This window comes from Ascaphus truei, chromosome 7 (genome assembly GCF_040206685.1).
Source record: "Ascaphus truei isolate aAscTru1 chromosome 7, aAscTru1.hap1, whole genome shotgun sequence".
NCBI classification, from domain to species: Eukaryota; Metazoa; Chordata; class Amphibia; order Anura; family Ascaphidae; genus Ascaphus; species Ascaphus truei.
The window spans coordinates 23,044,649-23,054,558 of NC_134489.1; the positions used below are offsets into that span (position 1 = coordinate 23,044,649).

The 9,910-nt window shown below is 52.0% G+C and overlaps 1 long non-coding RNA gene across 1 annotated transcript; it reads left to right on the forward strand.

Annotated features, from left to right (window-relative positions):
- Positions 1 to 401: 401 nt before the first annotated feature.
- On the forward strand, positions 402 to 7,486 carry LOC142498492 (uncharacterized). Its single transcript, XR_012802440.1, has 2 exons — positions 402 to 633; positions 7,283 to 7,486. It is a non-coding gene; the product is annotated as an uncharacterized LOC142498492 (long non-coding RNA).
- The last annotated feature ends 2,424 nt before the right edge of the window (positions 7,487 to 9,910 follow it).

Here is a 9,910-nt window from a genome sequence, read left to right on the forward strand (position 1 = left end):
GCAGCATGAGAAGGAGAGAGAGAGAGAGAGGCAGCATGAGAAGGTGAGAGAGAGGGGCAGCATGAGAAGGGGAGAGAGAGAGAGGCAGCATGAGAAGGGAAGAGAGAGAGAGGCAGCATGAGGGGGAGAGAGAGAGGCAGCATGAGAGGGGGAGAGAGGCAGCATGGGGGGGGAGAGAGGCAGCATGAGGGGGAGAGAGGCAGCATGGGGGGGAGGAGAGAGGCAGCATGGGGGGGGAGAGAGAGGCAGCATGGGGGGAGAGAGAGGGAGGCAGCATGGGGTCGGGAGGGAGAGGCAGCATGGGGTGGGGAGGGAGAGGCAGCATGGGGAGGAGAGAGAGAGGCCGGGACAGTCCCGTTTTTTTAATGGCTGTCCCGGTTTTTTAATGGCTGCCCCGGTTTTTTAATGGCTGCCCCGCATTCTTTAAAATGTCCTGTTTTTTGTGGCTGTTCCGGTTTTGGCCATCAGAGCAGGGGGGCAGCAGAGAAGGCAGGAACAGAGCAGAGGCTGGTCTGACTGTAGCTGCAGACTGTGGGGGCGGGGTTAGAGGCAGAGGAGCCCCAGCAGTGAGACAGTGGGAGCTTCTGCTGCCAGGGCTCAAGATGGCTTCCCCCCAATGTTCCACAGAGGCAGGTAGGGACCAGAACGGACACACACGAGATGCAGCATGGGGGAGAGAGAGAAAGAGAGAGGCAGCATGAGAAGGAGAGAGAGAGAGGCAGCATGAGAAGGAGAGAGAGAGAGGCAGCATGAGAAGGAGAGAGAGAGAGGCAGCATGAGAAGGAGAGAGAGAGGCAGCATGAGAAGGTGAGAGAGAGAGAGAGGCAGCATGAGAAGGTGAGAGAGAGAGAGGGGCAGCATGAGAAGGGGAGAGAGAGAGAGAGAGAGAGAGGCAGCATGAGAAGGAGAGAGAGAGGCAGCATGAGAAGGAGAGAGAGGCAGCATGAGAAGGAGAGAGAGGCAGCATGAGAAGGAGAGAGAGAGAGGCAGCATGAGAAGGTGAGAGAGAGAGAGAGAGAGAGAGAGAGAGGGGCAGCATGAGAAGGGGAGAGAGAGGCAGCATGAGAAGGGAAGAGAGAGAGAGAGGCAGCATGAGGGGGAGAGAGAGAGGCAGCATGAGAGGGGGAGAGAGGCAGCATGAGAGGGGGAGAGAGGCAGCATGGGGGTGGGGAGAGGCAGCATGGGGGGGAGAGAGGCACCATGGGGGGGGAGAGAGGCAGCATGGGGGGAGAGAGAGAGGCAGCATGAGAAGGAGAGAGAGAGAGGCAGCATGAGAAGGAGAGAGAGGGGCAGCATGAGAAGGAGAGAGAGAGAGGCAGCATGAGAAGGAGAGAGAGGCAGCATGAGAAGGTGAGAGAGAGAGAGAGAGAGGCAGCATGAGAAGGTGAGGGAGAGAGAGGGGCAGCATGAGAAGGGGAGAGAGAGAGAGAGAGAGAGAGAGAGAGGCAGCATGAGAAGGAGAGAGAGAGGCAGCATGAGAAGGAGAGAGAGAGAGGCAGCATGAGAAGGAGAGAGAGGCAGCATGAGAAGGAGAGAGAGAGAGAGAGAGAGGCAGCATGAGAAGGTGAGAGAGAGGGGCAGCATGAGAAGGGGAGAGAGAGAGAGGCAGCATGAGAAGGGAAGAGAGAGAGAGGCAGCATGAGGGGGAGAGAGAGAGGCAGCATGAGAGGGGGAGAGAGGCAGCATGGGGGGGGAGAGGCAGCATGAGGGGGAGAGAGGCAGCATGGGGGGGGAGAGAGGCAGCATGGGGTGGGGAGGGAGAGGCAGCATGGGGTGGGGAGGGAGAGGCAGCATGGGGGGGAGAGGGAGAGGCAGCATGGGGGGGAGAGAGGCAGCATGGGGGGAGGAGAGGCAGCATGGGGGGGAGAGAGAGAGGCAGCATGAGAAGGAGAGAGAGAGAGGCAGCATGAGAAGGAGAGAGAGAGGCAGCATGAGAAGGGGAGAGAGAGAGAGGAGGCATGAGACGGGAAGAGAGAGGCAGCATGAGAGGGGGAGAGAGAGAGGCAGCATGAGAGGGGGGGAGAGGCAGCATGGGGGGGGAGAGAGGCAGCATGGGGGGGAGAGAGGCAGCATGGGGTGGGGAGGGAGAGGCAGCATGGGGTGGGGAGGGAGAGGCAGCATGGGGGGGAGAGGGAGAGGCAGCATGGGGGGGAGAGAGGCAGCATGGGGGGAGGAGAGGCAGCATGGGGGGAGGAGAGGCAGCATGGGGGGGGGGGAGAGGCAGCATGGGAGGGAGAGAGGCAGTATAGGGGGGGGAGAGAGAGAGAGGCAGCATGGGGGGGAGAGAGAGAGGCAGCATGGGAGGGAGAGAGGCAGCATGGGGGGGAGAGAGAGAGAGGCAGCATGGGGGGGGGAGAGAGAGAGGCAGCATGGAGGGGGAGAGAGAGAGAGAGGCAGCATGAGAGGGGGAGAGAGGCAGCATGAGAGGGGGAGAGAGGCAGCATGGGGGAGGGAGAGAGAGGCAGCATGGGGTGGGGAGGGAGAGGGAGAGGCAGCATGGGGTGGAGAGGGAGAGGCAGCATGGGGTGGGGAGGGAGAGGCAGCATGGGGGGGAGAGAGAGGCAGCATGGGGTGGGGAGGGAGAGGGAGAGGCAGCATGGGGTGGAGAGGGAGAGGCAGCATGGGGTGGGGAGGGAGAGGCAGCATGGGGGGGAGAGAGGCAGCATGGGGGGGGTGGAGAGAGGCAGCATGGGGGGGAGGAGAGAGGCAGCATGGGGGGAGGAGAGAGGCAGCATGGGGGGGGAGAGAGAGGCAGCATGGGGGGGAGAGAGAGGCAGCATGGGGGGGGAGAGGCAGCGTGGGGGGGAGAGAGGCAGCATGGGGGGGAGGAGAGAGGCAGCATGGGGGGGGAAGGAGAGAGGCAGCATGGGGGGGAGAGAGAGGCAGCATGGGGGGGAGAGAGGCAGCATGGGGGGGGAGGAGAGAGGCAGCATGGGGGGGGAGGAGAGAGGCAGCATGGTTGGGGAGAGAGGCAGCATGGGGGGGAGAGAGAGGCAGCATGGGGGGGAGAGAGGCAGCATGGGGGGGGAGGAGAGAGGCAGCATGGGGGGGGGGAGGAGAGAGGCAGCATGGTTGGGGAGGGAGAGGCAGCATGGGGGGGAGAGAGAGGCAGCATGGGGGGGGGAGAGGCAGCATGGGGGGGAGGAGAGAGGCAGCATGGGTGGGGAGGAGAGAGGCAGCATTGGGGGGAGGAGAGAGGCAGCATGGGGGGGGAGGAGAGAGGCAGCATGGGGGGGGAGAGAGGCAGCATGGGGGGAGGAGAGAGGCAGCATGGGGGGGAGGAGAGAGGCAGCATGGGGGGGAGGAGAGAGGCAGCATGGGGCGGAGGAGAGAGGCAGCATGGGGGGGAGGAGAGAGGCAGCATGGGGGGGGGAGGAGAGAGGCAGCATGGGGGGGGAGGAGAGAGGCAGCTTGGGGGGGAGGAGAGAGGCAGCATGGGGGGGGAGGAGAGAGGCAGCATGGGGGGGAGGAGAGAGGCAGCATGGGGGGGGGAGGAGAGAGGCAGCATGGGGGGGGGAGGAGAGAGGCAGCATGGGGGGGGAGGAGAGAGGCAGCATGGGGGGGGAGGAGAGAGGCAGCATGGGGGGGAGGAGAGAGGCAGCATGGGGGGGGAGGAGAGAGGCAGCATGGGGGGGAGGAGAGAGGCAGCATGGGGGGAAGAGAGAGGCAGCATGGGGGGGGAGGAGAGAGGCAGCATGGGGGGGAGGAGAGAGGCAGCATGGGGGGGCAGGAGAGAGGCAGCATGGGGTGCAGGAGAGAGGCAGCATGGGGGGGGAGGAGAGCATGAGCGCCCTCAGCGCCAGCGGGGACTCAGCCTAAGAAGGGGGGACAGAGAGCGGCGGAGAGACATAAAGGAGACATAAAGCGCAGTTGGTGATGTCATTTGTTTTATAAATATTTTTTTTTAATGTGTCCCGGTTTTTACTTTTGTAAATCTGGTCACCCTACGCCCCGCTTCAATCCTATGAAAAGTAAAAAAGCTCTTGAATTGCTCCTTTTAACTTGAGGGATAGGTCAGAAGATACAATGAACACGATAATGCGTTTTACAGCCCTGATTCACAAAGGGATGCTAAGCTTGTAGCACGCTGCTACTCCCATGCATTTGAATGGAAGTAGGAGGCGGGCTAAAGCTTAGCAGCGTTTAGTAGATCTGGGCCTAAGGAAGTCTGCCGGATTTGGTATAGGAAGATGCCAAAAAGCTGGCAGACTCTAAAAAGGAAACAAAAGCTGCGTTCCATTTCCGGAAAGACACACACTTACTATGGAAAATAAATGTTTATATCACTGCTCAGTGGAAGGAAAGCACTGATCAAATAAGCATGATATGCTGTAATGGGGAGGAACTCCCCTTGTTACGGGAGGTGCCTCGTTCCCCAGAGATACAATCTCACTCCAACTTTCTAACAAGGGGAATGAAAACAATGAGGCTGTTGAGCGCACACAAGACCGCGTGCTATGTAAACAGGCATGTACAGAGACGGGTGACAGACGTCCGTGCGTGATGAAAGGGGGGCTCCTATCTGCTGTCATCAGAGGGACAGAAGTACAAAGGGCTCATCAGGGCGCTCTGCCTTTTATCCATGCATTTCCTTATTTTATTGCACAGCTAAAATAGTTTTCGTGTTGCGGTGCCACTACGGCAGGATTGGCCAGCTCCAGTCCTCAAGGGGCGTCAAAACAGGTCAGGTTTTCAGGATATTCCTGCTTCAGCCCAGGTGGGTCAAGAAGTCCCTGCTTCAGCACAGGTGGCTCAAGAAGTCCCTGCTTCAGCACAGGTGGCTCAGTCGAAGACTGAACCTCTGATTGAGCCACCTGTGCTGAAGCTGGGATTTCCTCAAAACCTGACCTGTTTGGAACGGGCTTGAGGACTGGATTTGGCCAACCCTGCACCGCGTGATAGAAAAAAAAGAAAGGGGGACTAACTACACCTTATCTGCTTGGTACGGTGATTCTTGTGTGATCATTCTTATTGCTGCCCAGAGATTTTCTGCCAGGGATATAAGATGATCTCCTCCCCTCATTAAAGTAAATGGGGATAAAACCCATGCGAGTTCTAAACATTAAAAAAACGAAATAAACTACGAAGGAGAATGGAAACGTTTAAAAGAAATAATGGAATGTTGAACATTTTTTAAGAGCGCTTTAATTTGCTGTGTTCCCCCCACACCCCCTCTCCCCCACCTCTCCCCCACCCTCAGCTTTGATAACTAAAAACAATTATCAACAGCTGAGGAGGGCAGTTTGTGCAATTTATAATGGATCTGCACATCCGAAAGTAAAAGGGGGAAAAAAAGAAAGAAACATGCTGAAACAAAGAGCTATTACCATTAATGAGAACATTTAAAAACAAATGAATAGGCATTAGAAAACCCAATGCACCCAGACTGAGGGTGCCCATGGGTGTAGGTATGCAGGGAACACACTGCCTGTGCTCAGTGCTTCCTCCATAAACATGCTGCCCATTGGCTCTTCCTGTGTAAAAACTACAAAAGGCTTCTCTTTCCTCCTGCAGAATTATGAAGTCCTTTAAGTTCAGCTTTATGGGAAACGAGAGGCAAGCAGCTTCTCGCCTTGAGCGTTTTATAAAAGGAAGTGGGCGATATCTCCAGAGGGGAGGAAATGTAAAGTTTCCCCCATTGTTCCGTGGGATTGAGTGCAGGACCCGAGATAATAAATCATACAAATCATGAAGCTGCTTTGAAACCCAACGCAACCTCCAAACCGTCGCAGGGTGGGACACAAATGAACTTGTTACATAGAATCAGGGATGCTGGTGCTTATGACGATGTGACTGTGACTATAGGTACTGGTAGCTGTGCTGTAGGATTTAGGAGACCCAACAGCCACATTATATCAAATTCTGTCAGAGACGCAGATAATGTAGGATTCCTGGTGTCAGCTGTTTTCTTGTGTAAGGTGCAGTTACAGCCAGCGGTTGAAGAGCCACAGAAAAGGCAATGCTACCTAATGTGTTTACACAATGTTCCCAGACATTAAAAAAGTTAGGGTGAGTAAACAAAAGTGACAAAAACCCTCCACCATACAGTGCACAGCAAATAAAAATACGAGTTACACACTGGGCTCATTTGCATGTCATTACCCAGAATCCCTGGCTGCAGTGAAAGAACGGTTTGGTAGTGGGGAAAGACAGACCTGTCTGAGACATGCAAATGCACCACAAGTGGTATTCTTATTGCTGTACACAATCTTCCTGAAATGAACCACATTCTTCTCTTTCCAAATGAAGGGGACTGTAAAGTTTTGTCAATAGAAATCTAGTGACACTCTTTAGAACCTAATGCTGGTTCAACCAATCTGGTTACAGTGCGGTTTTCAACTGGTAGTTACCAGTCTGTCTGTCGGAGAAAGTTGGGAAAACGTCTCACACTGTGCAGCTGTTGCTCTTAATCTTTGAGATATGGTAGACGGGTAATAGGTACAAATTGGCCATACTCATCCCCGCTGTATGAATGAGGAATGGGGTGTGGGAAAGATCTACAGTACCCGTTCTAAGAGCCCCGCAGATAGGACACCGAGGACATAGGAGGATTGGCCCATGGTGCTGGTCCATACCTAACTCGGATGACCCAGCATGCTCAGAATTGGCAGTCAGAGCAGGGAGATGGAGTAAGGATCCCCAAAGGGATGGACGGGAGTTGGACCCCGGAAGGGGCCCAACTATAATGGTTCAGCAAGAGAGCTACCAAGAGGAGGGACAGGTCCAGCAAATCAATAGGAATAAGCCACAGTTCCGCCCTAGAGATACGATGAGGGTTACTTGGGAAGATGTTCTCCAGTACAAGCAAGAGAGATGTACTGTATGTAGTATATGTGTGTACAGTCGAAGAGAGCAACCACCTGATGACATAATAAAGATTACTGTTTGTACTATAAAAGTTCCTGGTGCCCATCATTTTCCATCATTGCTTCATCTACACCGAGCCGACACAAATCCAGCACCCTGAAAGGTAAGCAAGAGACTGAGCAAAGGCAGGTACATAGACACTTGATGTAAATTCCGTAGGAGCCAGGCAAAGAGGGTTACACATAGATAAGTGCAATTAACCTCTTCCGTGCATAGCTAACCCCTCCAGCACAGAATAGGTTAACAAGACTTCTGAAGGGTGGGGTCCCAACAGAACTAGTTTCCCGAGGTCTTTAAAAACCTATAAGCTGTCCTGAAACAAGCAGAGTATTAGGATGAGTCTCTGCCAGTTTAGGGAGTCTCTCAGCACTGATTGCTGTTTCCTATCTCTTAATGACTTCCTCTGATCACACAGATGGATCGTCAGAGCCCCATCCCAGGGCAGTCACAGCAGGAATGGAGGCGTAATGAGTGCCTCCTCCTCCCTCCTCTCCACTGCGGGGCCACCCAAAAGCAGAAGCACCTGCAGACACTGGCATGATACAGATGTGATAAACTTCCTTTACAAGATGTAATTAACCCTAAAGTAAAGACATCACTTCTTTGTGTCCTGTGAAAATGTGTAAGAGGTTTTATTCAGTAGAAACACTGTTTTTCTCGTTGCTCACTTATTGTTCTTCAATCGTACCTTTTTGGCGAATGCTGACATCATGATTACATCTCATGTGGAAGAATGGGAATAAGTGGGGGAAGACACTTTGTAGGCGAAGAAGGAGGTTCTACAATAGAGATTAGATTTAGACCAGGGGTGGCCAACTCCAGTCCTCAAGGGCCACTAACAGGTCAGGTTGTAAGAATATCCCTACTTCAGCACAGGTGGCTCAATCAGTGGTTCAGTCAACAACTGAGGCTGGGTTGCCTGCTGAAGCAGGGATATCCTTATAACCTGACCTGTTGGTGGCCCTTGGGTACCGCGGTTGGCCACCCCTGGTCTAAACCTTCCGAAGCCTTCAAGAAAATTGAAAATGTTAGAAAAAACTATTTAGAAATATTTCCAAGATTTAGCCTGTTAAACATATCATTGTCATGAGTTCAGTTTGGCCCTATGAATTTAATACTGTCAAAATGTCCATGCAGCCATCACAGGGGTGCAAAGTCTCATGGATATCACCCAGTGATCAGCTCAGATCATTCGCCAGACGTCTGTTGACTGTCTCCGGGGTTCAAGATGCAATCTCAATTTTAAAAAAAGAAAGTAAATTCAATGTAAATCAAAGCGCTCCTGTAAATATTCAGCTCTTTTTTTATTTATTTAATAATAAGTAAAGGGAAAAAAACATGTTTCCTCTGAAAGGAATTCAGCAATTTTATACAATCCGAAAAGAAACCTAAAAGTGCTTTTGATACCTACAGCATTATAAAAAAAAGATTGTGAACTTAGATAGTAAGCTCTCTGGCACAGATATTCCCTACTTTATCCAGTGTTTATATGTTTTATGCCCTTATATTATCGTTCCCTGTATTGTATGTATGTATGTATATCTAAATGTATATAGTGCCCACGGTGTACTCTGCGCTTTAGATAAGAGATAAGTGCTAGAAACAAAATCAGACAATAGGAAAGTAAATCCTGCCCCGAAGAGCTTACAATCTAAGTGGTATGATGGGAGACTTACAGAGACAGCAGGTGAGGGAGTAAGTGCAGTAGATGGGAGTGCTTGGCCACGATGGTTGGTAGGAGCTACTGGGTGTGGGACAGTAGCCATGAGTCCACGCTATTGAAATGCTTCTTTTAAGAGGTGAGTTTTAAGGTTTGACTTAAAGGTGGGGAGAGAAGATGCTGGGCGTATGCTGAGGGAGAGGGACTTCCACAGATAAGGAGCTGTGAGGGAGAAAGGTGAGAGCGGGTGAGAGCAGTGGTGGAAGAGGTGGAAATGAGACAGCTATGGCTAGAGCACTGGAGATGAGCAGGGGTATAACGAGAGATCAAAACTGATATAGCATGTAGGGAGGAGCAGATGAGGGAAGAGCTTTGAAGGTAAGGAGGATAACTTTGTACAGTAGGTGATCTGAAATGTGATGGGAAGCCAGGAGAGGGATTTAAGGAGGAGATGAGCAGAGACAATTTGGGGAGAAAGTGCAATTATTCTTGCAGCAGGATTTTGGATAGATTGCAAACTATAAAGTTGTGAGGCAGGGAGGCCTGTTAGCAGGATGTTACAGTAACCCACATGGGAGAGGATAAGGGCATGCATTCGAGTTTTAGCAGTAGATTGACAGAGGAAATGACAATCCTTGGTAATATTACAGAGGAAGAAGCAACGCATTTTAGCCAATGCCTTGAATGTGAATGGAGAAGGAAAAGGAGGAGTCAAATTTCACGTCTAGGCAACTTGCTTTGGCGACAGGATAAGTGGTAGTACCGTTTACTGTGATGGACAAATGGGTATTATACCTGGTTTAGGGGGAAATATAAGGAGCTCAGTTTTAGACATATTAAGTTAAAGGCAGCGGTGCACAATCCACAAGGATATAGCCAGGATGCAATCCGAGACTCGGGGTGGGTAGGTATATCTGCGTATCACCTGCATAGAGATGAGACCTAAGGCCAAAAGTTTTGATGAGGTCACCAAGTCATAGTGTGAAGAGAGAAAAGAAGAGGCCCCAGAACAAAGCCCTGAGGTAAAACCAACAGATGGATCAACAGAAGATGAGAAACATGTCAGCAACCGAGACAGAAAATGTGTGAAGGGAGAGGTAAGATGAGAACCGGGATAGAGCTTTGCTGCAGATACCGACAGAGTTCAGAATACGAAGGAGAAGAGAGTATCGGAGGCAGCAGAGAGATCGAGTAGGATTAGTAGGGAAAAATGACCATGGGGTTTTGTTTCATGTGGATGATTGGCAAATTTAGTGAGCACAGTCTCAATTGCGTGAGCTGTACAAAAACAAGATTGTAAAGGGTCCAGGAAGGCGTGGGAATTAGGAACATTCATCATACCGGAGAACTCGAGACGTTCTTGCAGGAAACAGGGCGGTAGTT